At 47.7% G+C, this 26,396-nt stretch overlaps 1 protein-coding gene across 1 annotated transcript in view; it reads left to right on the top strand.

Moving 5' to 3' along the window:
* Positions 1 to 4,130: 4,130 nt before the first annotated feature.
* OSBPL3 (oxysterol binding protein like 3) overlaps positions 4,131 to 26,396 on the top strand; it is a 207,598-nt gene continuing 185,332 nt past the window's right edge. Inside the window, exon 1 of the mRNA XM_056118561.1 lies at positions 4,131 to 4,205. The gene's annotated coding sequence lies outside the window, so the exon portion shown is untranslated. The remainder of the gene's footprint in view (positions 4,206 to 26,396) is intronic.

Genomic DNA, 26,396 nt, shown 5'->3' with positions numbered 1-26,396 from the left:
ATATATATTTATAAGTACAAAAGTTTCAACCTTTAACAACATATTAGTGATCTATTATAGAAGGGCTTAATGGCCCCTGGATAAAATACAACAATCTTCACACACTTTCCTGTAACGAAAATTTTTTTGCAGCATTTTCAGCGGTTTTTCTTAACAAACAATACAAAATAAATTATTTTGGTTCTGCTTTGGGGCAGGAGTTGGGGTTCAGGATGGAAACTGCTAAAATATTGTGGTGGGATTGTTGTTCGAATATTACATGTAATCAAATATTGTGAACTACTTTATAAAAATAATATAAAATTAAAAACAAACAAACTGGGGTAGTCCATGTGTAAGTGTTTAGGCCCCATTCTCATTGCCATTTTACAGATAAGAATTGGGGAAGCAACAATACCTGAGGCTCCCTTCACATCTTCAAGCACTTCCTGTACCACCTCCTAAGCAGAGGGAGGTTGCTCTGACTGGGTTAGTACCATCCACCAGCAGCAACATCTGAAGACTTTCTGGTGGTGGGAAGGAGAGGGTGTTTCTGATTCTTGTAGGGAGAGGCCCTGATTGTGGCTCAGGGTTCCAGAGAGAAGCCGCACCTGTGGAGAGCAGGAGCTGACCCCGCAGTGCCAGACCCAGCAAGAGCTGCTCCAGCTCACCACACTTTACAGACAAGGGAAGGCATTCGTCCTGGCGCTCTACACTCCCGCGACGCCCACATCCCACCTTGCAGTGTGTCTTTCCTTTTCTTTCACTTGATGGGTCTCTCTCCTCCTGCTGGAGAAGACTGCAGTGTCTCTTGAATACGTTTCTTGGCTCGCTGTCCTTGTAATACAATGTCTATGGGGGTCTGGAGAGATAGTACAGCGACTAAAGCCTTTGCCTTGCTCGCCACACACCCTGGTTGGATACCTGGCATCCCATATGGTTCACGATGCCCACCAGGAAGGACCCCTATAGAACAGAGCCAGGGGTAAGCCCTGAGCATGGATGGGTGTGGTCCCCAAACAAAAACAGCAAACACCTTTGGGGCCGGAGAGATAGTACAGCAGCCTTGAATGCTGCTGACCAAGATTTGAACCCTGGCACCCCATAGGGTCACCGAAGCAACTCCAGGAGTGATCCCTGAGCACAGGGCCAGGAATAAGACATGAGCAGAGTCTCCTGTGCCCCCACCCCACCCCACCCTCATCCCCCAGCAGGTCTCAGAATCAGGAAGTGGTCACCACTAGACAGAAACCCAGGTAAAGAGGCTGTGGAGCTCCCTCCTTTTATCACCGGCTTCTTTACTATCAAAACGTGCAAACTCCAGAGACACCTGCTTACCTATTTTGGGTCTCAGAAGCTAAACTCATTCAGCCTACAGACAAATTCCTATCTGCGGGTGTGTCTAAAGATAACATGCTTCCTGGACCAAAGAGAAAGGGCTCTAGAAACTTACTAGGGAATCATTGATGTTCTCAGGAGACACGCAGAGCCATGCTTTTAAAAATAAAACCGAAGAGAAAGTTAATTTTAGGACATTAACAAGCTTTTTCAAGAAAAATTCTGCGTGGGTTTCATCTTAAATTTTTTTTTTCCTTTTAGGAGCTGGTGAGCCTGAAATTTATTTAGAAGAGGAAATGAGACTATGAAAAGTCACAGTAGGATTTCTCTTTTTCTGGGAGGCGAGGCACAATATGAATATGAATAATTCTCTTATCCTGTCCAATTAATTGTCTCAAATAGGACTGCAAAAAAAAATCCTAACTAATACACATGGGCACGTGGAGAAAACTGGTGGGAAAGTTAAGGACTGGATACTAGTTTCAACACGAAAGCCTTATGCAAATAACTCTTAAATTTAAGGTTCCTCAAGACAAAATACACAATGTGAATGAAAATGGGTATGTGTGGGAGAGGGAGAGAAGAAAAGGGAAAAGAGAGAGAGGGAGGGGAAAAAAACTAAAAGGCTGAAGGACGAGAGGGAAGGAAGCAGCTGTGGCATCTTTGTCCAAGCAGGGAGAAGGAATGGACCCCCTGTGAACCGCTCTAGTTGGCAGCCGGGGTGCTCGCGCGCAGGCGCCGGTTGGAATTCGGAATCACTGGTCTAAGCATCAACGTTAGGTGGACACTGGGGTGGGTTGGAGTGAGCAGGTTAGCCGGAGAGAGGACGGCGTGACTTAACCTCCGAACCTTTTGATTAAAAACAGTTCTTTCTTTTCTTTTTTTGGGGGGAGGGGAGGGGATTGGTGGCCACACCCAGCTATGGTCAGGGATCACTCCTGCGGTATTCCGGGGGGAACTGATAACCCAGGGATCGAACTCACGTCGGCCGCGTGCAAGACAAACCCCAGTAATACAGCTCTGCCCCCTCGATTTTATTTAATTCCTCCCTCCCTCCCATCTAAATTCTCGTCGTGCCAGATCCTAAGCAGACCCTTTCTCGGCAATCCACCACGGAGATGATTCCAGACAGCGGGGAGTGGTTACTGACATTAGTGACCAAGGGTTAAAACCGCAGAAACCTTCGTGGGGACTCAGCTGAGGGACTGGAAGTGAGTTGGGGGTGTCGGGGTGGGATAGGTGTAGCCCGAATTGAATATCCTGAGCTCCTATTGGGTTGCGGAGGAAGAGCCCAGTGAACTCTCTATCCAGTCTCGCGGGCTGGGTCGGCGATTAAATCCGACACCTTTGCCGTTCTTTAGCAAACCCAGCGTCCTCCGCACACTGGGGGTGGGGGGTGAGGGTGGGGGTAGGGTTGGGGGTGGTGGTGACAAGTCTTTCTCAGGTTCCGGCACCTGCAGAAGCCACCTCGGCCGAGAGGCCCTCGGGGCCGCGCAGCTTCTCGCCGCACGCGCCCTTGGACGTCTCTGCTGAACTCTTGCAGTTCGCTGGCATTTTCCTCGTTTGTATTCTCACGTGTTGTTTCATGTCTGTCTTCCCACAAGGAACCCGAAGATCGTGTCACTGTCCCCGCCCGTTTCGGCGCCGGGCTCCTAGCGAGGCGCCCAGGGAAGGTTTATTTCCGAGCACTCCCGGCCCCTGCGGCACCGCACACTTTGGCGGTCTCCAAACAGCCCCGAGGGATCCGGGGATGCTTGAGCGTTTTCACCAGCATCCTAAGGGACCGAAGGAGCCCGGAGAGAGCGCCTAGGCTTTGCGAGCAGGACACCGAGGTCCCAGCACTGCGTGGTCCCCGAGCGCCGCCAGCAGCGAGCTCCGAGCACCGCAGTGTGACCCCCCCCCCCCCAAACAAAACCAAACACCCCTCCCCCAGAAAGTCAAAGGAGGAGTCACTGGACAGTCTGGCTGGGGGAGAGGGGTCTTCCTGTGGGGTAGGGGCTGCATTTTAATAGCCTTTTTACATTTTGAGTCTTTCCCCGCTTTGTACACGAATCACACACCCCAACAACCACTTCCCTCCTACTGCTGGGATCCCGAATGTCAGGGTCCCAGTGTCGGGCCCCGGCCCATGTCATTTGTGTCCCTTGTCATCCAGAACCAGAGATTCTCTGTCCACCACGGGTTTTCTCCTTCCCAGACCCCCTGGCCTGGGTCTGACCTTCCTGCCCAGTCCCAGACACGTGTCTCCAGGAACCTCCTCGTCCAGCCCGCCCTGCCCACTCTTCTCCCTCCGTCCAGCACGGCAAAGCCACCCCACCCACCTTCCTCGGTGCCGCCCGTTCCCCGGCCCCGCCGCATCTCTCGCCTCCCTCTCTGCCTCGCACACCTGTCGCGAACCCCAAGTCCCCACTGCCGCGGCCGCCTCCCCGCACTGCCCCGCGACTTCCCAGCACAACGCCCCGCCCCCTTCCCGGAGCCGACTCCTGATTGGTGGGGGTGGGGCTCACTCTGCCGCCCCTCCCGCCCTCGCCGTGAGGCCCCGCCCCCGCGCTCGCGCCTCCCGCTCCCCGCCTCCTGCTAATCCCCGGGCCGCGCGCACCGAGAAGTTCTGGGCAAAGTACTGGGAACTGGCGGCGCGATCGGCGCGCGGGCGAGTCCTGCCCGGCCCGGAGAGCAAAGCGCGGCGGCGGGGCACCTCTGGGTTCAGACCCGCCTGGCCGCCCGTCTGTGACCGTCCCCGCCCACGTCTTGTGTGGCTGGTGCGGGAACTGTCAGCTTTGTGTGCTGGTTGCGGGGTGGGGGGTGGGGGGAGAGCGGTCTTTCGGGTTTGGACACGAACCTCGGAGCCAGACAGTGGGGAACGAGCGCCCCGGCTGCAGAGCGCGCAGGTAAGCTCCGGGACGTCGGCCCCGACTGGTGCTGGGTGTGGTTGGGAGCCGGGAGCAGCGCGGGCTCCGGGGCTCCCAGGGGAGAGCGTGCCGGGGCGCCAGCTCCGAGCCGGGGGGATCGTCTCAGGGGTGGGGGCTGGAGGCCGGTGCGGTGCGTGCCCCACCCTCAGTCCCGGTCCCTAGGGGGACGGCTCGGCTGGAGGTGGCGGAGCCCGGGTGCAGCCGCCCGAGGATGCAGGGCAGCGGGGAGGCGCGCGCCGCGGAGGCAGGCACAGGAAATCTGTTTAATTGGGCCGAGCGCTAGGTTTCACCACATCCGCGGGATGGGGCGCTTCGCGGGGACCCGGGGACGCTCATCTCCTTGCAAGCGCCCCCTTTCGCCCGGCCTGCTCGGCTCCTTGGTGTCCAGGCTGCGAGCCGAGCGCACGCGCCCCTTCGGGCTTCCCAACGCTCGGGTTAGCTTGTGCAGCCTCTGGAGTCTCACTGGCGGGCACCGTCCTCAGGTTCAGCTATTTCTTCGGGCCCCGGGCGCGCCTTGCCATCATGCAACTTGCCGGCCACCCTCTGAACATTTGTGTTCTCCGTTTCTCGGTCTTACAAATTTCTGTTCTCAGTCGGAACTCGGAACCGAGGGGCCGTGGGAACGGTTGCTTTCGTTGTTTCGGGGAATTGTAATGAGATTCTTCTAACACGTCGCCCTCCCTTCCCAATGTCGCACTGACCCTGGGAGTTTGTTTTGGGGTCACACCCAGCAGTGCCACTTTACTCGGGGCTCTGCGCTCAGGAATCACTCCTGGAGGCTTCGGGGGACCATATGGGATGCCGCGGATCGAACCCGGTCTTGCCGTGTGCAAGTCTTACTATAGCTCAAGACCCAAGACCCTAGGGCTTTAACTATTGGGATGGAAGCATTTAGGAATATTTTAAGGTGCCGCTGCAAGAGATCCTTCCATCGACAGGTAAACATGTAGGTTTGGCATCTGGATTTTCACCATCCACTCTACAAGCAGTATACTGGGTGAGATGTTTTTCCACTCCTCCTGAAGGGAGAGACCAATCAGGTGGGCCTGAGCCGCTAGAATGGGATGCGCCCGAGTTAAGTGGACCATCCCGTGCTAGCACACCGCCCTGGTGGTGCTCCTCATGCCCTCATCTCTCTGAAATGGTCTCCTTGGATGGTTCACAGCTGCCTACCCCCACTAGGACGGAGGTTCTGGGAAAGCGCAGGCCTTGCCCGTGTTGCTTAGTCCTCTCCTTGTCTACTAGAAGTACTTATGGAGTTAATGAATGGGAACCTCTCTGTAGAAGAGGAAGTAACGGGTGACGTCACAGCTAGCTTTGCATTTCGTTTATCTTATTTCTTGCTATTGGGAGAATGAATAAATCGTAAGAACTACCGTGGATTGTACATCTAGCAAGAGCCAGATAATGCCCTGGGAACCGTGAGGATCACCTCAGTGAACAGTGTAGTCATTTTATTAACTGGGTATTTATAACCAGATTAACTAATTTTCCCAAGATTATCCTGGCAGAACCAGAATTTCAGCTCATTTTCTCTTTGTGGTGTTGGGCTACATCCAAGTAACTAAATGTTTTCATTGAACCACTTACAGCCAATGGGCATTTAGCTTTATTTGCAACAGAGTTATTCCTTAGCCATCAATAGAAGATTTGTTTTGTTACTGAGATAGTTTCCACAATAGCTTATAGTTATGTTGTAGGCCAGATAGTCTCTGACTGCCATAAGCTTTATTATCTCATTTAATCTTCATCTTGATAAGACTGGGTTTTGAGCTTTTCTCTTTTTTTTTTTTTTGCTTTTTTTGGGGGGGTTCACACCCAGCAACGCACAGGGGTTACTCCTGGCTCATGCACTCAGGAATTACTCCTGGCAGTGCTCAGGGGACCATATGGGATGCTGGGAATTGAACCCGGGTTGGCTGCGTGCAAGGCAAACGCCTTACCTGCTGTGTTATCGCTCCAGCCCAGCTTTTCAAATGCCTTACCTGCTGTGCTATTGCTCCAGTTCAGCTTTTCTCCATTTTTGAACCCATATCACTGAAGCCTCCACTCAGAAACTTTTTTTTTTCTTTTTTTTTTTTAATTAGTGGGCTGGAGCTATAGCACAGCGGGGCTGGAGCTATAGCACAGCGGTAGGGCGTTTGCCTTGCACACAGCCAACATGGCCAACCCGAGTTCGATTCCTCCGCCCCTCTCGGAGAGCCCGGCAAGCTACCGAGAGTATCTCGCCCGCACGGCAGGGCCCGCTCGAGCAAATCGATGATCAACGGGAGGGCCTTTACTTACTTTACTAATTAGTGAAACGCCATGTGGTACAGTTGTAGACTTACAATTTTTTGTGCCTGGGTTTCGGTTATACAATGATTGGGTACCCATCCCTCCACCAGTGCCCATTCTCCACCTCCAGTGCCCCCAGTATCCCTCCCACCCCCCCACCCCCCCATTCCACCCCACCCCTGTGGCAGGGCATTTCCTTTCGTTTTCTCTCTCCTTTTGGGTGTCCACTCAGAAACTTTTCAAGGATCAATAGTGAAACTGTTAAACTAGATTTTCTTGTTGGTCTTTCGTACTCCAAGTAGCCACTACCATTTTAAAATATCTCCTGCTCCCTTTATTAATTTTGGTTTTTGGACCATACCTTGGAGGTACTCAGAGGTTGCTCTAGACTTATTGTTTGGAGGTCAGTCCTGGAGATGCTGGGGGCAAACAGGGGACTGTGTGCCTGGGATAGAACCCCAGGCCTCCTGTGTGCGAAGTATGTGCTTCAGTTCTTTGTTGAGCCTTTGCTCCCTCCCCCTGCTCCCTCTATTTAAAGAGATGTTAACTGATTATGATGGAGCCTAATGATACAGCCTATTAAAAGAATCCAAGATTGGGCTATAAACCTTTAACGTTTTTTGTTTTTTGGGCTATACCCAGCTGCGCTCAGGGCTTCAGTGCTGAGGGTCACTCCTGGCATGGTTCTGTGGGCAATATGAGGTGCCCGCAAACCTGGGTCAGCCATGTGCAAGGCAAGAGGCCTACTCGCTTTCTCTCCAGCTCTAGTCTATAAACTTTCTGCTGCCAGTATTGAGTGTTACACTAGTTGATATCTAGAACTGACTGTTGAACTGGTGAGCCTTTTAATGTCATTCATTTTTTTGTGGTTGGGTTTATGGTTTGTGATGCTTGTAGATAGGGGACTTTGAATATAGGAGGAAGGGAAATTCTCCTTTTTCCTACATTTACATTTGCATTTCACCTAAATCAAAGAGAAATGCAATTCACTGTAGTCAATGAACTCTGAATACATTTAAGACTCTGTTTATGCCCCTTAAGGAAAGCCCTGGAAAGCTAGGTGGTTCCTCTGTTCCTATACATTAGACGGAGAATAAGAAACCATTATGCATTTCAAAAGCTTCGGCGGAAGCTTTTGGTTAAATAACTACCTTTCAATGCTTCCTTGTACTCTTGTAGTTCAAGTATGGTCCAGGAGAAGTTGGAAAAAGGAGCTGGCTAGGAGGGACAATGGGAAGGAATTAGAGATTCTTTTTTCTTGTATTGCCATTCCAGTTTTTTGGGGGTGGCAGAATGTTCACCCCTGTCTGCGGGTCTGGATCGTCTACAGTCTTATTTATAATGCGCTTCTTGGCAATGCTATAGTTTTCAAATTGCTTATTCCGTTTCGGGAGTGTTCTAGGGAGAAAGGGAAAACCCTTCAGCCAAGATGCCCTCGGCAGTGATGCGGGTGTGGCACACCCAGAAAGGAGAAAGCACCTTCCATGCATAATTGAGAACTGTTTGTAATTCCCTGCCTGTATACATGCTTACTTTACCACACATGCTTTTCTTACTCATCAACGTCCTGGCACTGTCCTCCGAAAACTTCCTTCTAGACTTCTCAATTACTGCTCTTCAGACCAGGTTGATATTTATTCCAAATTTTTGTTTATTTGCTTTTTGGATCATACCTGGTGGTGCTCCGGGCTTACTCTTGGCTCTATGCTGAGGGACTACTTGTGGTTGTTCTTAGGGGACCATAAAGGGGTGCTGGGGATTGAACCTGGGTCAGCTACATACAAGGCAAGTGCCCGCCTGCTGTACTGTTTTTCCATCCCCTTCTCTCCAACGCTTATTCTTCTTACAGTCTTTTATATCATTCTCCTCCTGTTGCCCTAGCACCATCTTCATTCAGGGGATTTTTTTTTCTCCCTTTTTTTTTCTTTGATATCATAGTTAGCAAACAATTTCAGATTCTGCGCTCTGTTGCTATACATTTCTAGGAGGCTTTATAGTCAAAATTATAATACTATAATTATGATACTTTAAAAATAATTATAATACTGTTAAGTAGTGGTTACTGAACCTTTTTGTGTCAGCAGTAGAAGGATAGGCTGTGTGGAAAGCTGCTGTATGAAACAAGTAGGGTGGCTGGAGAGATACTACAGCAGGTAAGGCACCTACCTGCCCTGCACACAGCCTGCCCTGCATACAGCCGGCCCTGGCTTGATTCCCTTGCACCCTGTATGGCCCCTTGAGCATTGCCAGAAGTACTTCTTGAGTGACTACTGGGCATCACTGCTGTTCTCTCCCCTCCCCCCAAAAAAACCCCCAAAAACCAACCCCGACAACAACACAAAAGAGAAACAAGCAAAACTGAGGTTGAGTGATAGCAGGTAGGGAGGGATTTCCTTGCATATGGACGACCGGAATTCAGTCCCCAGCACCCCATGTGGTCCTCTGAGCACTGCCAGAAGTGATCTCTGAGCTCAGAGGCAGGAATAAGCTCAGAGCAGAGCTGGGTGTGGCCTGAAAACAAGTAAATAAAAAAGGAAACACTTCGGACAATCTCTCTCTGAGGAAAAAGAAGAATGTCCTGGAAGGTACCAATCCTGATAAAAAGAAGATGTAGAAACCAGTGCCAGCCAGCGATTGGAGCAAGCCCAAAGAACAGAACCCTGGTCAATTTCGATTTTTTTCCTCATGAAACCCAAGATGCATATTAACTTACATCCTCCTCAAACAAAGCATAACAAAGTAAAGCAAAACCCCTCTGCCCTATGGGCCAGAAAGATGGCTCAAAGTACTGAGCCCATCCTGTGCATTGAGAGCCCTGGGTTTGAGTCCCAGCAATGAGGATCCTCTGAGACTCCAGGAGCAGCTTCTGAGTGCCGAGCTGGACATGCTATACCTGAGCACCACTGGCATGGATGGAGAATATAGCACAATTGTATTTGGCTGTAGTCAGAGTAAAGGCCCTCCCGTTGATCGTCGATTTGCTCGAGCGGGCCCAGTAACGTCTCCATTGGAGACTTTGTTGTTACTGTGTCTGGCATATCGAATACTCTCGGTAGCTTGCCGGGCTCTCCGAGAGTATTCTGTGAAAAATGTCACTGGGGCGTGACATTTGGTTTTCTGTTTTTTTTTTTCCATAATACTTGAATGTCATCATCATTTAAGATGAAGTAATAGAAATCCTAATTATTTTAAATCAGAGAGCACATGCTGGCTGCTCTCACAGTTGGAACAAGGAAATATTGCATGATGATCTCAAATCCATATACAATGCATTGTAGAATCAATGCTTTGCATCCTATGGGTGTTAATTTCTCATGGATGTGGTCATGCTGTTGTCATTAAAAGATACCAAACCTGTAGGGCACTTAAACTGTTTTTAGGGGTGGTCCTCAGTGGTGTTGGGACCCATCAGGGCTGCACCCTGTGGTGCTCAAGAGGCCACATTGTACCTGGGTTGAACGGGGGCCCAGTTGCCTGCCTGGCATATGCCCAGCCTGTGAACTGTCACCTCCCCATCTCTAACCTAAATTTTTGTCAGTATTTTATTGACCAAGAACTCTGTCACATTAAAAAAATTAGGGGCCAGGGGAGGAGGTATGCTGAGAGCCACATCTGACTCTGAACTCAGGGTTAACGGGAAGGGGGTGGGGAGACTGTGTGAGGTGCCAGGGATCAAACCCAGGCCAGCTGCAAACATCCTACCCACTGTACTCTCTTTCCGGCCCAACGATATATTTGGGCTTAGTTTGCAGTGGTGAAATGTGAACTCTACTTTGACTAAACAAACAACACTGGCATTTTACTTTATTTATTATTTTTTTTTTTGCCTTTTGGGTCACACCCAGCGATGCTCAGGGGTCCCTCCTGGCTCTACACTCAGGAATTACTCCTGGCGGTGCTTGCGGGACCATATGGGATGCCGGGGATTGAACCTGAGTCGGCCGCGTGCGAGGCAAACGCCTACCCGCTGTGCTATTGCTCCGGCCCCAACACTGGCATTTTAAATATAGAAACAGTACTGATAGTTCATTGGTTGCGTACCAATTTAAATTATTAAAATATTATGAGTTGGGGCCAAAACAGAGAGTACAGAGGGTGGGGTGCTTGCCCTGGCACCCCCAGATAGTCCCCCAGTCATTGCCAGGAGTGATCCCTGAGCACAGAGTTAGAAGTCAGTCCTGATCACCACCCCAAGTGGACCTCATCCCTCCCCTCCCCCCCAAAAAAAACCCAACAAAAAACAAAGCCCCAACCCAACACTGAGTTAATCAAGGATATTTCACATGAATGAAATGCTCTGATTCTTCTACCTGCTTCAAACTAGTCCAGGTGGACAGGAAGTGCTGAGGCTGCCTGTGAGTTAATCATACCTGAAGGGTTGATGAGGTCATGGCGCTTGTTAAAGCTCTTTCTCCATATGGTGTCCGTGTGGCAGCCGTTGTCATTCACATGTGGCTGTTGAGTGGCTCTGACAGTGTGGCTAGGCTGTACTGAGGTGTACTCTTAAGAGTTGGATACACAATGACTTTTATTTTTATTTATTTTTTGTTTGTTTTTGGGCTACACCCTGCTGTGCTCAGGGTTTACTCCGTTTTGGGGGGCAGGTGGGTGGGGGTGGAGTCGGGGGAGGCACACCCGGTGATCCTCAGGGATAGCTCTGGCTCTGCATTCAGGAATTTAACTCCTGGTGGTCCTCTGAGTACTGACCATATGGGATGCTGGAGATGGAACCTGGGTCAGCCAGTTGCAAGGCAAACACCCTCCCCACTCAGTTATTGCTGTGGCCCATCAGAGTTTACTCTTGACTCTGTGTGTATTTTTTTTTTTTTCCGGATTTGTTTTTTGGGCCACACATCATGGTGCCAAGGGCTTAGTCCTGGCTCAGGGATCACCCCTGGAGACACTTTGGGGACCATATAGTATGCTGAGGATCAAATCTGGGTTGGTCACTTGCAAACCAAGCATATTACTGGCTGATTGCACTCATTTTAAAAGTTTGAAGTGAAGTATTTTCTTTTTTTTTTTTTAGGGGGGAATGTCACACCTGGCAATTCTTTTTTTTTCTTTTTGGGTCACACCCAGCAATGCACAAGGGTTACTCCTGGCTCTGCACTCAGGAATTGCTCCTGGAAGTGCTCAAGGGACCGTATGGGATGCTGGGAATCGAACCCGGGTTGGCCGCGTGCAAGGCAAACACCCTACCCACTGTGCTATTGCTCCAGCCCCACACCTGGCAATTCTTGGGGATTCCTTTTGCCTCTGCACTCAGGAAACACTCCTGGAAGACTCAGGGGACCGTATGGAAAACTGGGGAATCACATCTGGGTCAGTCACATGCAAGGCAAGCGCCTTACCCATTCTACTATTTCTGGCTCCGGAAATGTTCTCCCAGGGGATTGTGCCTATATAAAAAGATCAGGAAATATTAATTTGTACTAGAATTTTTTTTTGTAGAAGATTGTAGCATATTGTGGTCTTTTGATGTGATTCCTTGGTTTATTTCATCCATGTGAAAGTGTATAAAATAAACAGTATTACAGCATAAGGAAGTAGAAAGCTGCTCTCATTTACCTAATTCTTTTAAGGTTGACAAACTATTTCCTTCATCTTTGAAAAATTATAGAAAACACAGTGATTGTTTCCTTTTTCTTAGTCATCCTGCTTATATCCTGAAATTGAATTTTCCTTAGACTTGCTTTAAAATTGCTTTGTCGGGTCTGGAGCAATAGCACAGCGGGTAGGGCATTTGCCTTGCATGTGGCTGACCCGGGCTTGATTCACAGCATCCCATATGGTTCCCTGATCACTGCACTCAGGAGTGATTCCTGAGTGCATGAACCAGGAGTAACCTCTGCGCATCGCCGGGTGTGACCCCAAAAGCAAAAAAAAAAAAAATAATAAAATAAAATTGCTTTGCCTATATCTGTTTGAAAGTCAAAATATTATTGGTCCCAAGACCCTTGACATATGAATGGAATAGAATCCTTAATAATAATCACTGTCACTGTCACTGTCCTCCCATTGTTCATTGATTTGCTCGAGCAGGCCCAGTAACATTGTGAGACTTGTTACTTTGTTTGGCATATAGAATACATCACGGGGAGCTTAATAATAATGATGATATTAATAAGTATATTTACAACAGAGAAGCAAGTGACTTTTATATAAGAACTTTTTTCTCCCTCCCTTCGCTCTCTGCTCAGGGGCTACTCTAGATTTCACTCAGGGATCACTCCTGGCTATGCTTGAGAGATCATATGTGATGCCGGGAATTGAACCTGGCTGGCTGTGTGCAATGCAAACTCCTATCTGCTGTACTATCTCTCTGGCCCTATAAAATTTTCTTTACATGAAAGTTATGCTCCTGTCTTTACTCAAAAAATGAGAGCTGAAATGATAAACTCAGTTCTCTGCGGAGCCTGGACCAGACAATTCACCCTGAAGGATTGGCTTTCTATGATTTCTGACATTGTGTGAGAAAGGACCGGAATTGAAAAATAAATTGAATGTAAAAACAGGGCAGAACCATTTTTCAAGGATCTGCTCAAAAAGGGATCATCAGAGAATTATGCCTGTTAGTTTAGAATCAAATTTGTTACTTTGTTTACTCTTTAGGGTTAAAAGATTAAACATTCTAGTGGGTCACCTATTTTTCAATGTATTTCCCGATTTATGTATGCAAACACAGTATTATTAAAGAGTACTATTAAAAATAAGTTATGCTTATTTTCTGCTTCGATGTCAAATATTGTAATATTTACAAGAAACTTAAAGTTATAATTTATCACTTTATTAAGCTACAATTTTAGTCTTATAAAATAAACCTCTAAATCATTTGTGGTGAGCTGTGATTTTGAAATATTTAGAGGTGAAATCTTTTGAATCTCCTAAGCATATTAAACATGAAGTGCCTCCCTTGAATGAATGCCTGTGTAGATTTTTGTTCATTATTTAATTAGTGTAATGTAAGTATATATGTATTTTGTTTGGGGGCCACAGTTGACGGTGCTCAGAGCTTACTCTTGCCTCTATTCTCAAGAATCACTCTTAGAAGTGTTCAGAGAACCATATTTGGTGCTCAGGGCTTATTCCTAGCTCTACACTCAGGGATCACTCCTAGTGTGCTCAAGGGGACAATATGGGGTGCTGGGATCAACCCTGGGCTGGCTGCAACTGACTGTATTATTTATTATTCTGACCCCAAGGGAATCACATTTTGTGCCAGGGATCAAAGTGGGGGTCGGCCTTGTGCCAGCAAATGCCCTGCCCCTTATATCTCTCTGGCCCTTCATTAGCATTTGCTGAGCTTGAACTCTGCCACATACTAGCTGGGTGTTGTGGTAGGGCTTTAGGCTGTGTGACCCTGCCTTCAAGTTGCTTACTGTTTAGCTAGTGACAGAGATGTTAATAGTCACTGAGAATTCATTGATCACAGTGGGAATTTGTGGCTCAAAGGGAGAGTGTCTGGATTTTAATTGGGACCCTGGAGGGATAAGTTCCATTTTCCTGCAGGCTCTGTTTCACCTGCTGATGGGCTGAAGCGGGAGGAAGAACAAGGCTGGGGAATTCAGAGAAGGAAGTGGAGGGATGTTCCTGCCTTGTAGAGTGGAGTAGGAGGGTTTTCAGGTCTGTCTGTCCGTCTGTCCGTCTATCCGTCCGTCCGTCCCTCCCTCCCTCCCTCCCTCCCTCCCTCCCTCCCTCCCTCCCTCCCTCCCTTCCTTCTTTTTAAATAGGGACCTTAGAGCTTGACTCGGTGGTGCTTGGGGGACTCCCAGGGCTGCTGTCAGCAGTGCCAGGATGGAAGTCAGGCCTCCTGAGCTCTCTTCCCAGCCCCTGGAGGAAGGGTTTTACCACATGCTCCAGATCTGTAATTGCTTTCCATGATACTACATGTGGATTTATTTGTTAAGGAATGCAATCTAAAGATGAGAGATTTTGTAACTGTTTCTCCCGTCTTCGTAACTGGGATTGGATGAGAGCAGACAGTGTGTGCGCCAGCAAAGCCACCAGTTAGGGACAAATGCTGCCGCCTCGAAGTCCCTTGCCAGTTCAGAAGTGTCTCATCAGAGGGACCCTGTGTGAAGACTCTTGGATGGCCTGGAAGAGAGGAAACCCACTTCAAGCCCATTGATTCCTGGTGCCTCAAGGATGGCCCGAGGTGTCCTGAGGAACAGGAGGGGACACTGGGGAGTGGGGACGTTCCCCTGCTTTTCCTTGGCACCAGTGCTGCAGTCTATATTAATAAAGCCATAGCAATGACACTAGCAGCACATCCTCTGTGCCCGACTGAGGGACTTTCCTTATTCTGGCCCTCTGCAAGGGTCCTTGGTTGCCACTGAGTTGCTTGTTTCCCTTTTCTGACTTACATGTAAAAAAAAATCCTCTTTTTTGGGGAGGTGGGGGTTGGGAGGAGGTCACACCTCGCATACTCAGTGGTTACTCCTGTGTCTCCACTCAGGAATCCCTCCGGGGGGTCTCGAGGGATCGTAGAGGATGTCAGAGATGGGACTCGGGTCTGCCGCAAGGAAGGCGACATCCTGCCCACTGCAGTGGCCCCGGCCCCATGGAGAGCCACTTCTTGTCTTTGGATATAGTCTACCGTGCCCGCTCCTGGGTGGCCCTGTCCCTGTGAGCCAGGCAAGTCAGAGGCCTCCTGGTGGACTCCGAGAGGCCAAGGGTCACAGAGATGCTGCGGGTGCCCTGGCGGTGTCTGTCCAGATCATTCCCACCCTTCCTCCCGCGACATGGTCTGGCTGCCCATTTAGCTGTAGATTATATCCCCTCCAGCCTCTTCTTGGCTCCTGGAGCTGACCTTTTCTCAGTATACAGTCCCCTTCACATTTGGTGACCTAAGAAAGTGACCGAACTCGGGGCAGGGCACCTTCTGTCCCCCACACCCCCCCAACCATCAACCCTTGAGAAAAGACCCCCTCTGCTAGGAGCATGCTATCCCAGGAATCCAAGGATTCGCTCCTAGCTGTGGTTCTCCCCACCACCACCACCACCCGCACCCCGCTTTTGAGGCCCTTCCTGCCCCCGCCTACCTTTTTCCGGTGAAGATTTGTGGACCCCATGAAGTTGCACATATGAAAGATGAAAGACACCCAGCCCCGGGGGTGGGGGGGATCTTCCTCTGTGAGATTTTTGCATGTTGTTAGCCCCCACGGTTTCTAGAGACTTTCAATTCCAGGTTTGAGGTCTGGCCTGAGGCCTCTGTTTCCAGTGTGGTTCCCGGAAAGAGCGGGATTAGCACATCAGCAAATTCTCAGACCACACCTTGGGCTTATTGAATGAGAAGCTGCAAGGGCTGGTTCCCTGTTTTCACAATCCCATCGGTAATTCTGAGGTATATCAAAGCTTGAGAACCAAGGGGCCAAGGCATTTTTGTCTTCTTCAAACCACCTTATTAGGTATTAGATGCGATCCAGAAGCAGGAAGCTGTAAAATGTCATCAGCCCCAACTCCTGCTTAGGAGGATTCTTTCCAGTTGGGGAGAGATGATCAAAACACAATTGTGAGGGGGCTGGAGTGATAGCACAGTGGGTAGGGCATTTGCTTTGCATGCGGCCAACCCGACTTCGGTTCCCACCATCCCATATGGCCCCCCGAGCATCACCAAAAGTAATTCCTGAGTGCAGAGCCAGCAGTAACCCCTGTGCATCTCTGAGTGTGATACCCCTACCCCCAAAACAACAACAACAACAAAAAATCGCAATGTGAGAGCTCAGGGTGTGGTGCTGGCTGTACAGGAGGGGGGGGGGGGCGGGCAAAGGGTTTTATGAGCCCAGCACAGCATGGAAGATGCTTCTGTTGACAAGCGTGAATTTGAGTCAAGTCTTGAAGGACACAGGCCAGAGGAAGAAGGAAGGGGATGGAGGGGAACCGAGGAAGTTCGAGGCACGGGGCTCATGAGGAGCCATCAACTGTGATGGAACAATGGACAGCCAGGTAGGAAAAGTGATGGGAGCCAGGAATGGCAGAAAAGATTAGGATCCCTTGCAGTGGCTCCTAAATCCCATATCAGAACGTTTTATTGTTAATTTTTGGACCTCTGTAGTCAGGGGGCATTCCTGGCCTTTCTGCAGAGATGATGTCATGCTGGGGATCAACTAGCTTGGCTGTGTGCAAAGCAAGTGCTTTAACCCCTGTACAATCTCTCTGGCCCTAATCATAACCTTTTTTTTTCTTTAAAAAAAATAATCAGTGAACAGGGAGGTGATTAGGTGGGAGTTTGCTTACAGAGAGTGTTCTAGTGCCGGATAGCACCAGAGGCTGGGGGCATAGGCACCATGACACAAGCCCTGCTCTCGACTGGTCAGCATAGGAGAGGGAAGAGAAGACAAAACAGCATCAGCTCGTAAGAAATAGAATTTGTGGAGGGAGATATCGCAGGATTCCAGAGGAGAAAGTAAGTAGCATTGGTTCTGTCAGATAAGAAAGTAAAGCCAGAAATTTATGTCACACTGGCCACCAGATTAATTCCACAACCAACCCAGGTTCAACCCTAATGCCCTCTATAGCCCCTGGAGTACCTCAAGAATGATCCCTGAGTGCAGAGACAGAGTAAGCCCTGCACACAGCCTGGTGTGGCCCCAAACAAAGAATCAAAGAGAATAAAACAATGAGGAGAGGTCTGGGGAATGGTGCTGAGGCAACAGATAACTGCCCTGCAGGTGTGAGGCTATCAGTTCGATCCCTCACGCTGCTCTCGTGCACTGATTGAGCTTCCAGTATCTTGGTTGTCTGGGGCCTGTGATGCCTCAACAGATGTGTGATCTCTAGAATACTGCCACATGTGTTCAGACTTGTAACTGAAGTCTGGGACCCCGGCCGGAACCTCTGTGAGCACGAAGGCCAGGTGTGTGGTCCTGTGATGCATGTGTGTGAGCATTGCATCACACTTTGATAAATACCTCCCCCAGCTAGTAGGTGCTTAAACTGCAAGAACACTGGATGGATGCATCCTACACCACAGCAGTGGGTGTGTGAGTATGGTGGCCAGGTATGGGAGCCCCCTCAGCATCACAATAAAGCATGTTTGTGCTCACCACACCGTGAGCCCTGGCAACAACGGCAGCAGCAAGCAGGGAAGGGAAAAATAGAACAACGAGGACAAATGTAAAGCATATCGCTGTTCATGGGATGGAAAATTCTCTCAAGATAGGGCACCAAATTAAGAAGTTGTAAAATAAAAGATTGATTCATTTGACTGCAATAATTCTTGCGAGGCCAACATTTTTCAGTGATGTCAAAAGGAAATCAATCAGTTTAGAAAAACAGTTGCAATCCATATTATAACATTGTGATTTCATCCATATATAAAGAACTCCAATAAATCAATAACAGGAAAGGCCAGGGCTAGGGAGGAAAGTCATCTTTCTTTACCCTTTGATTTGATGTCCTTGTTACTAGGAAATTATTAGATTTGCATGTGACAGATTTAAAGAGGAAAATCATTTAATTTCTTGCCCGGGGAGGTGCCACTTTGAACATGAGACCCAGGGGACAACCCAGACCCAGACATGACAGTCAAAATTTCTACAAAACTTTAGACAAGCAATAAAGCTGTGAAGAACCAATAAGATGATGACATTGTCGATAGTTGTGACTTGGGGCACAGCGATAGTACAGCAGGTAGGATGTTTGCCTTCCATGCAGCTGACCTGGGTTTGATCCCTGGCATCCCATATGACCCGCAGCATCTCCAGTAGTAATTCTTGAGTGCAGAGCCAGGAGTGACCCTGAATTGCCCGGTTTGTCCCCCCTGCCAAAAAAAAAAATTGTGGCTTGGACAACTAGCATAGTGAGATTTGGACTCTAAAATTTTTGTAGAGACACTAAAATTTTTTTCTCTCCTGATACAGAAAAGTGTTTCACAAAGATTCACAAAGATTAATTTCCTGCTTTCTCAGGGGTGGGGGCAGGCAGAGAAAAAGTCATAGAAAATTCCTTCTTTTAGGATAAAAGGAGTTTTAAGGTATCATTCATTCATCAGTTGTTTAATTAAAAAGAATTTGTTCCCACTTGGCTGCATCTTGATGCAGCCTGGACTGCACCTGATGCCAGGGACTCCAGAGGCAGAGCATCCTGGCACTGAACCTACAGAACCGCACACAGAGGAAGACTTGAAGCTCACTCACAAAAAGAGAAACACAGTGAAAACTTTAGTAAAATGCTGTGCTTCACCTACCAGATTAGCATTCAATACAAAGTGTGAAATTCTGTTGGCAAAGACTTGTGGAGAGCCAGTGTTCGTGTTTATCAGAATTGCCCATACGCACACTCTTTGTTTTGAGGGATCCTCTCAGCAGTGCTCAAGGGGCTGCTGCACTCTGCTTGGCAGTGCGGGCACAACGGTTCAAAGCTTGGGCGTGGCTAGGTGGTGCTGCTCGGGTTCAGCAGTGTTGGGGCCACCGGGGGGACATCAATGATGTTCATGGAAGGCATGTGGCACCTGGGATCAAACTAGGGCTTTGGGCATGCCAGGCATTCGAGCACTCCATCAGCCTGGGCTATCACTATGTCTTGCTTACTCTGAAACAAGGTAAGCAATTCTATTAATTTTTATAGGTATGCAAATGCACACAATAGTGTACATATTTACATTTACAATCTTTTACAATATATGTAAAATATTTATAACAACTATAAACTAATTTATTGCACTTTAAAAACATCTATTTGAGGAACTGTGATTTAGAATGCTGTTCCTGATAGGGTTCTGTGCATACAATGTCCCAACACCACACCCTCCACCAGTGTCTGCTACCTTCTTAGGCTCCCTCCCTCAGCTGCTGCCTTCTGCCATCGGTAAGCTCAGTCCTGTAAATCAGTTTTTGGTCCTGTTGCCTTTGGCCATTTGCTCTTCCTTCACTGTGTTTCTTTAATCCTCACCTGAGAGAGATCATTTTGTATCTGCTCTTTTCATCTGACTGACTTCGCTTAGCCTGATGCCCTCTAGTTCCAACCTTGTAGCAGCAAATCCCATGACTTCGTATTTTTCTTATGGCTGAATAGTATTCCATTATGTATATGTTTCTTTATCCAGTCATTTGTTCTTGGGCATTTGGGTTGTTTCCAGATTTTGGCTACTGTGAATAGTGCTGCAATGAACACAGTGCTGCAATGAACATATTGCAATACTTTTGTTTCAATAAACAAAATATTTCAAATCTAATTGCCCACCTTGAGCCCCACAAGGAGTGATCCCTGAGCACAGCCATGAGTTAGCAATAAGCACTGCTGGGTGTGCCCCTTCCCACCCTCCCAATGAAACAAGCAAAGAGCAGAATCAGACCTATGTATATGCTGAGAGAGAAACGTTATTTCTCAGGAATAAATCATTGGTCATAGGATGTGTCAGCTCTCCATTCGCCTCCTTGCCCCCTCACCTACCATCTTCTGATAAAAGAGGCATCTGGCCCACAGTGTACTGACAGAAGAGAGGTAAAAAGACAAACCCTACACTCCCATGCTAGAGTTCTGCCAGAGTCCAGACACCCATGAGGGAGCATTCAGGCTACCGGCTCCCTGAGCACATACTGGACCCGTTTCTGATTGACCTCAAGGAGGGTTGGGTGTTCAATCATTGTACGACTGAAACTCAAACAGGAAAGCTTTGTAACTGCATCTCACGGTGATTCAATTAAAAAAAAAAAAAGAAAAAAGAAAAAAAAGTTCAGCTCATTTTCGCTCCCTATTAAGGAACACATGTTAAATCCTCCATGAAAACATTTCAGTTTTGTTTTTTTATCTTAATTTTTTAAATTTTTTTGTTTTTTGGGTCACAACTGGGAATGCTCAGGGGTTACTCCTGGCTCTGCACTCAGTAATTACTCTTGGCGATGCTCAGGGGACCATATGGGATGCTGGGAATTGAATTCGGGTCGGCTGTGTGCTAGACAAACGCCCTACCTGCTGTGCTATATCGCTCCAGCCCCTAACATTTAATTTTTGTAAAAAGCTTATGTCTAGGCCAAGTGATGCAGCCTTGTTCTCTGGAATGGAAAGTTGGTGGGGGTTGGGGGGTGGCAGGGGATTGGTGGCCAGAGAAACCCTGCTGTGCCTTCCATTCCCACAATCTCTTCTCTCCCTCAGCAGACAGAACTCTGCATGCCTCAGTGCTCATGCCTTTTACATTCTGGCCCTAGGGACCTGGAAGATAGCACAGGGGATGGGGCTCTTGCCTTGCCCACCCCAGTTTCATCCTCAGCACCGCAGGACCTGGGCAGCACCACAGTTACTGTCAGGCCCTCATATCCAACCCCTGGCCCAGTAGGATGAGAATCTCTGAGCATGGCTCTTGGGTTCTCCAAGCACTGCTGGGGAGGCCCCCAAACAACAATCAAATTGAAGTCTTTACCCCATGTAAGGGCTGGAGCGATAGCACAGCGGGTAGGGCATTTGCCTTGCACGCAGCCAACATGGCCTACCCGAGTTCGATTCCTCCGCCCCTCTTGGAGAGCCTACCGAGAGTATCTCGCCCGCACGGCAAAGCCTGGCAAGTTCTCCATGACGTATTCGATATGTCAAACACAGTAACAACAAAGTCTCACGATGGAGACATTACTGGGCCCGCTCGAGAAAATTGATGAACAACAGGAGGACAGTGACAGTGACCCCATGTAAAGATCCTACTGCATTGAACTTGGTTATCTGAGTGCAAGGCGAATGCCCTGCCCGCAGTACTATTGTTCTGGCCCTGCCTCTGCTCCTTGGATACTCCAAGAGCAGCTCATTTACCTTGTTAAGTATCTGTATACAAACCGAGTGTGAAGTTTCACCCTAATTAGGTTTTCAACTAGGGCTTTCTCTAGCATTGTCTGAAGTCTGTAGCATTTGTGTTGCTAAGAGAAAGACCAATAATGAGGTGTCAAAAGGAAAAGTCTGGGCAGCCCCTGGGAGAGAGCTTAGAGGGCTGGAGGGCACATTTGGCAGCTGTGATCGCCCACACCCCATGCACTGGCTGGTGTGGCTCTGGTACTGAGCACTTCCTGCGTATCCACACCAAGACTGGTCCTCAGGCTCCCTGAGCACTGCCTGAGAGACCCCAGCACCGGCAAAAGAGGAACATTCTCATCACGGTGGTTCAGAGAAAGGGCTGTGTGGACTCCTTCACACCACCCTTTACTTCATCATCCCCCCAGGTGGTACTTCCTGTTTTCCCAGACATGGGTTCCAGGGGCCAAAATAATATTCCAGTTTGATTTTCACTTTCTTTTTTCCTTTTATTTTTAAAAATTTTTTAAAAATGAATCACCGTGAGGTACAGTTACAGACTTACAAACTTTTGTGCTTATGTTTCAGTCATACAATGATCGAGTGCCCATCCCTCCACCAGTGCCCACTCTCCACCACCAGTGTTCCCGTTATCCCTCCTATCCCTCCCTCCTATCCCCCCTCCCCAATCCCCCCCCCCCCCCCCACGTCTCTATGGCAGGTACATTCCCTTTTACTTTCCTTTAGGGTGTTGTCATCTGTAATACAAGTATTGAATGACCATCATCTTCCTTGACTGTCACTTTCAGTTCTGCATTCTTTATTCTTTGATGAAGAGACTGGAAGCCTCTTTGATTCTCTCTCCTGGGGTCTGGAAGGAGACCCCATGTTTCATGAGCATGGGCAGATCCTGCTCTTTTCTCAACTACAGACCGTGCCACCGTCCTCTGACAAGTGCTAGGTTGTTGGAATGTGGGTGTCTGTAAAATGTGCAGTATGTGGGCCCAGGAGGAACCCTGATGTTCCTTTATTGCCAGGAACTTCAAGGATTCCTTTGGCAAAATCATCATGTTGGAGGAAGAAGCCAGCTGCATAGGCCTTGCTCTGGCTGGCTCTCTCCCGCCGAGACCTGGCGCTGCTTGAACTTTCCTACCACCCAGAGGCTAGTCCTGCCTGTTTTTTTTCTGTCCCCTTCTCTGTGTCATGGTGTGAATCCGTGTGTTAATGGGGAGGAAATGAGAGGCAGGTGATTTGCTAGCCAGGCTGGCAGCCAGCTGGAGAATGTGGTCCCTGCAGATGGGATTTGGTTATCTGTCAGTTTCCCTGGGGCTGTGGTTGTGAAGGGCAGCCCTGGAATGATCTGGGTGCTTGTTCCAGCACAGGTTGCTGAGGCCAGAGAGAATTTGCATGCAGGAGGACCAGTTAGATTCCCTGGCATCAGCTTTGACCCCCAGCACTCTGATTTCCCCATGGGAGCGAGCCCCAATCTCACACTTGGGAGGGGCCTTTGAACACCCTTGTTGGGTGTGGACTTCCCTTAAGAAAATTAATAAAACAAAGGTTGTTGGTCCAGACCCCAGAGTTCTGACATAGTAGCCCTCTACTGTGAGACTTAGAGTCTGTTCTGGCACATTCCCAGGCATTATTCATGCAGGGACTTCATTAAAAATACAAGCATTGTTCAGTAGGCGAAAGACTCAGTCACAGGCTAGAGAGATAGGATACTAAGGAAAGTACTTGTTCTGCACACAAAGGACCCCGTTGGGTCCCCAGTACCCCATAGAAGACTCTGAGCACTTCTGGAGTGATTCCCTGAGCACAGAACCAGGAGTAAGCCCTGACCACTGCTAGATGTGGTCCCCCCAAACAACAAAAAATACTACTAATATTGGAAATAGAATAATAATTAATGTTAGTAAAATAATATTGTGCCTAGTGGTGTGCAAGAGCAACGGATGGGCCAAATATAAGGCAAATGTTTTTGTTCATTTGTTTGGTTTTGGCCACACTTGGTGGTGCTCAGGAATCACTCTTGGAAATGCTGAGCAGAGTGGGAGTGAGACCTGCATATTTAGCTCTGGGGACCAAACTTGCATGCCAGCTGCATGCAAGGCAAGTGTCTTCACTCCATACAATAGAATCATTTAAAAAAAGCTCATCTGATCCACCAAATTCATTTTGCCATCTACTTGAGTCATCACCCAGAGAGAAAAAACACCAGTTCACTTCAGCGCTTGAAAGATGAAGTGACTTTGCCATTGTCAAATGTTGTTGTGGCAAAGCTAGGCCAGTGAGTGCCAGATTCTCTAGACTTCTCTAGTTCCGTCCTTTCATTTCATGCTGCCAGATTCTGCCATTCAGATCCTGGGTCAACAGCTTCCTTCTCATGCCATCCTTGTGAGCAGGCTGTGATATGTGAATTCAGTATGTATGTATGTGTGTGTATGTAGGCAGGATTGTGTGTCCAGAACTAAAGGGGGCAAAGAGGGGCTGGAGCGATAGCACAGCGGGTAGGGCGTTTGCCTTACATGCAGCCAACCTGGGTTCAATTCCCAGCATCCTGTATGGTCCCCTGAGCACCGCCAGGAGTAATTCCTGAGTGCATGAGCCAGGAGTAACCCCTGTGCAACGTGGGCTGTGACCCCAAAAAAGCAAAAAATGGGGGGGGGGAGGGTCCAAAGAACTGACCAGAAACTCCTTGATCATTGCCATATAACGTCTGTGTTTTCCATTAGAGGGAGATTTCATGTTCAGAAGTTAAAAGCCTGCAGAATGGATGTGAATGCTGACGTCACCCCTTTGTGCCAGTGTTTGACCACATATCTAGCCTGTGTCTCGTGGAGAAATGGGGGTGAAAGAGAAGCTTGTAGAATACACACACTCTTGTTTGCTGTGTTTTCCTCCTTTCCATTGTTAAGGAGAAAGGAGCTATTTCAAGCAACAAAACTCAGATTTCACTTCATCCTGTAATTTCCTAGGATCCACAAAGCAGAGCTGAACAGACAGAGTTTTGGTGTTCTAAAGCCTTAGACAACCCATATTAGAATCTGGTATAAATAATCATTTACACCAGGAAGCTTCTTTTCCTTTATGGAAGGAAATAATGTAGTCATCAAAAGACTCAAGATTCAGGGAATAATAAAGGAGAAACTTTAATTTATATCCATTTCTCAGAATGTTCCATTTCAAAAGACTCAAAATTTTTCTTAATAATTGAGAATGCTGAAGGATAATTTCTGTAAAGGAGTTTAAAGGAATAAGGTAGTAATGATATATTAGGATATTTCATTTTCAAATAATGAAAACCCATCCAGCTTAAAAGAAAAATTATAGGTCTATGTTGCTAAACAATTCGAGATTATTCCAACTTCAGGCATGGTTGCGCCTAGGTGCTCAAACAATGTCGTTTGACTTGGGTGCTGTTTCCTGTCATTTTCTAGCCTGTTTTCATCAGGCTTCCTTCTCAGGAGGCCTTTTTCGTATGAATTCTCTTGTTTCTGATTGTCTATGCCTTTGGTCATCCTCCTGGCCTTGCATCAGTTGCTGGGAACCATTGTAAGTAGGTCTTTTGCTGGCTTGATGCTTCAAGTGTTTCCCATGAAGATACATTTCCACAGGAGATTGAGGTGGTACCTGGATGATATTTGCTGGACAGACAAGAATAATGGATGCCCATTTGTCAGTTACCATTGAGTAAATGTGGGCTAAGTGCTTGTTGAATGAGTGAATTTCCAGCTCTAAAGCTGTTGGAAACTTTGCTTAGTTAGGCTACATATTTATTTTGTGGATTCATGATTTTTAGAGAGAGACATTCTAACCATTCTTTGACTAATGTACCAACCTGTTTGCCAGATCTTGGTATGCCTTATTTTAGTTAGATCCCAATGAGTTGTTGAGCCTATATAACCAAATCACTGTTAGACAAGTTTTGATTTGCTTTGGCTATATGGTCAGCATAGTTATTAATAAATCTGCTTTGCTACTAGGGAAAAGGAGAGAAATAGCCTTGATTTCACTTCTAGCTCAGCCCATTCATTAGTGGTTCATTTATTCATTTTGTTTTTTTCGGGGGGCCACACCTGACAGAGATTGGAGAAGTGTGCAGTGCCAGGGATTGAATCTGGGGCTCCTGCATGCAAAGCCTGCCCTTCCAGTCCATTGAGCTGTAACCTCAACCCTGGTGGTTAATGCTAATCCTTCCTTTTGTAAGTGGAGAACTTTTTTCTTTAACAGCAAATGAACCAAGAATGATTTGTTAAGAGATTTAAATGTTTGATTATTCAGATCTCTCACATGTTTTCTGCATGGCTACCTGTTTTTGCCTTACAGGAGACAAGATCAGATCAAGGAATTTCCTGTGGCTGTAGCCCACCTCTTGTTTCTTTTGTGGGAAGCTACCTCTTTGGCAATGATTTTATGCAATATACGTTTTGTACATTGACTTAACATGGACTGTGGTGGATTTTTTTCTTTTTTGGTTACTTTTTGGGTCATACCTGGCAGTGCTCAGGGGTAACACTTGGCTGTGCACTCAGGAATTACTCCTGGTGGTGTTCAGGGGACCATATGGGATGCCTGGAATTGAACCCGGGTGCATGTAAAGCAAACTACCCACTGTACTATTGCTCTGGCCCAACTGTGGTGGATTATGTGTGAATTTCACCTCATATTTTTTGTGGCATCTCCTTTTGAACAGGAAGTCAATAATGTGGCTTCAAAGTCACCCGTCTCTGGTGGTTGTCTAGACTTCAGATCATTTGCCTTCCTCTTGGGGCCCATCAAGATCAAGTTAAAAAAATGAGTTAATGCCAGGCTTAGATGAGGACAAGTGTTCGGGTCTGTTCATTAGTTTTAGAGTGTCTGTTGTTTGTGTATTTTGTAGCCACAGAGCCAAGATTTTTAAAACATCTGTCTCCATTAGTATGGATAATTGAGTTTACTATATTGATTTTATTTTCTCCCTTTTGTATGTTTTGTGCAAGCTTCACTTGACTCGTTCAGAGCAGTCACTCCCCCCGCCCCTTCAATGTGAAAATACTTGCATTAGGGCTATGGTCAAGAGTCACAGAAACCGTTTTGATTAGATTTCCCATTCATTTTTGTACTACACAAGCAGGGCATGTCTTTGTATTGTGAGAATATTTTTAGAAGACTAATGAGGTGGAAGGATTTGTG

Source organism: Sorex fumeus, unplaced genomic scaffold, assembly GCF_029834395.1.
Source record: "Sorex fumeus unplaced genomic scaffold, SorFum_2.1 ptg000037l, whole genome shotgun sequence".
Lineage (NCBI taxonomy): Eukaryota > Metazoa > Chordata > Mammalia > Eulipotyphla > Soricidae > Sorex > Sorex fumeus.
Note: the sequence above shows the minus strand (reverse complement) of the source record. Positions and strands in the feature narration are given on the sequence as shown.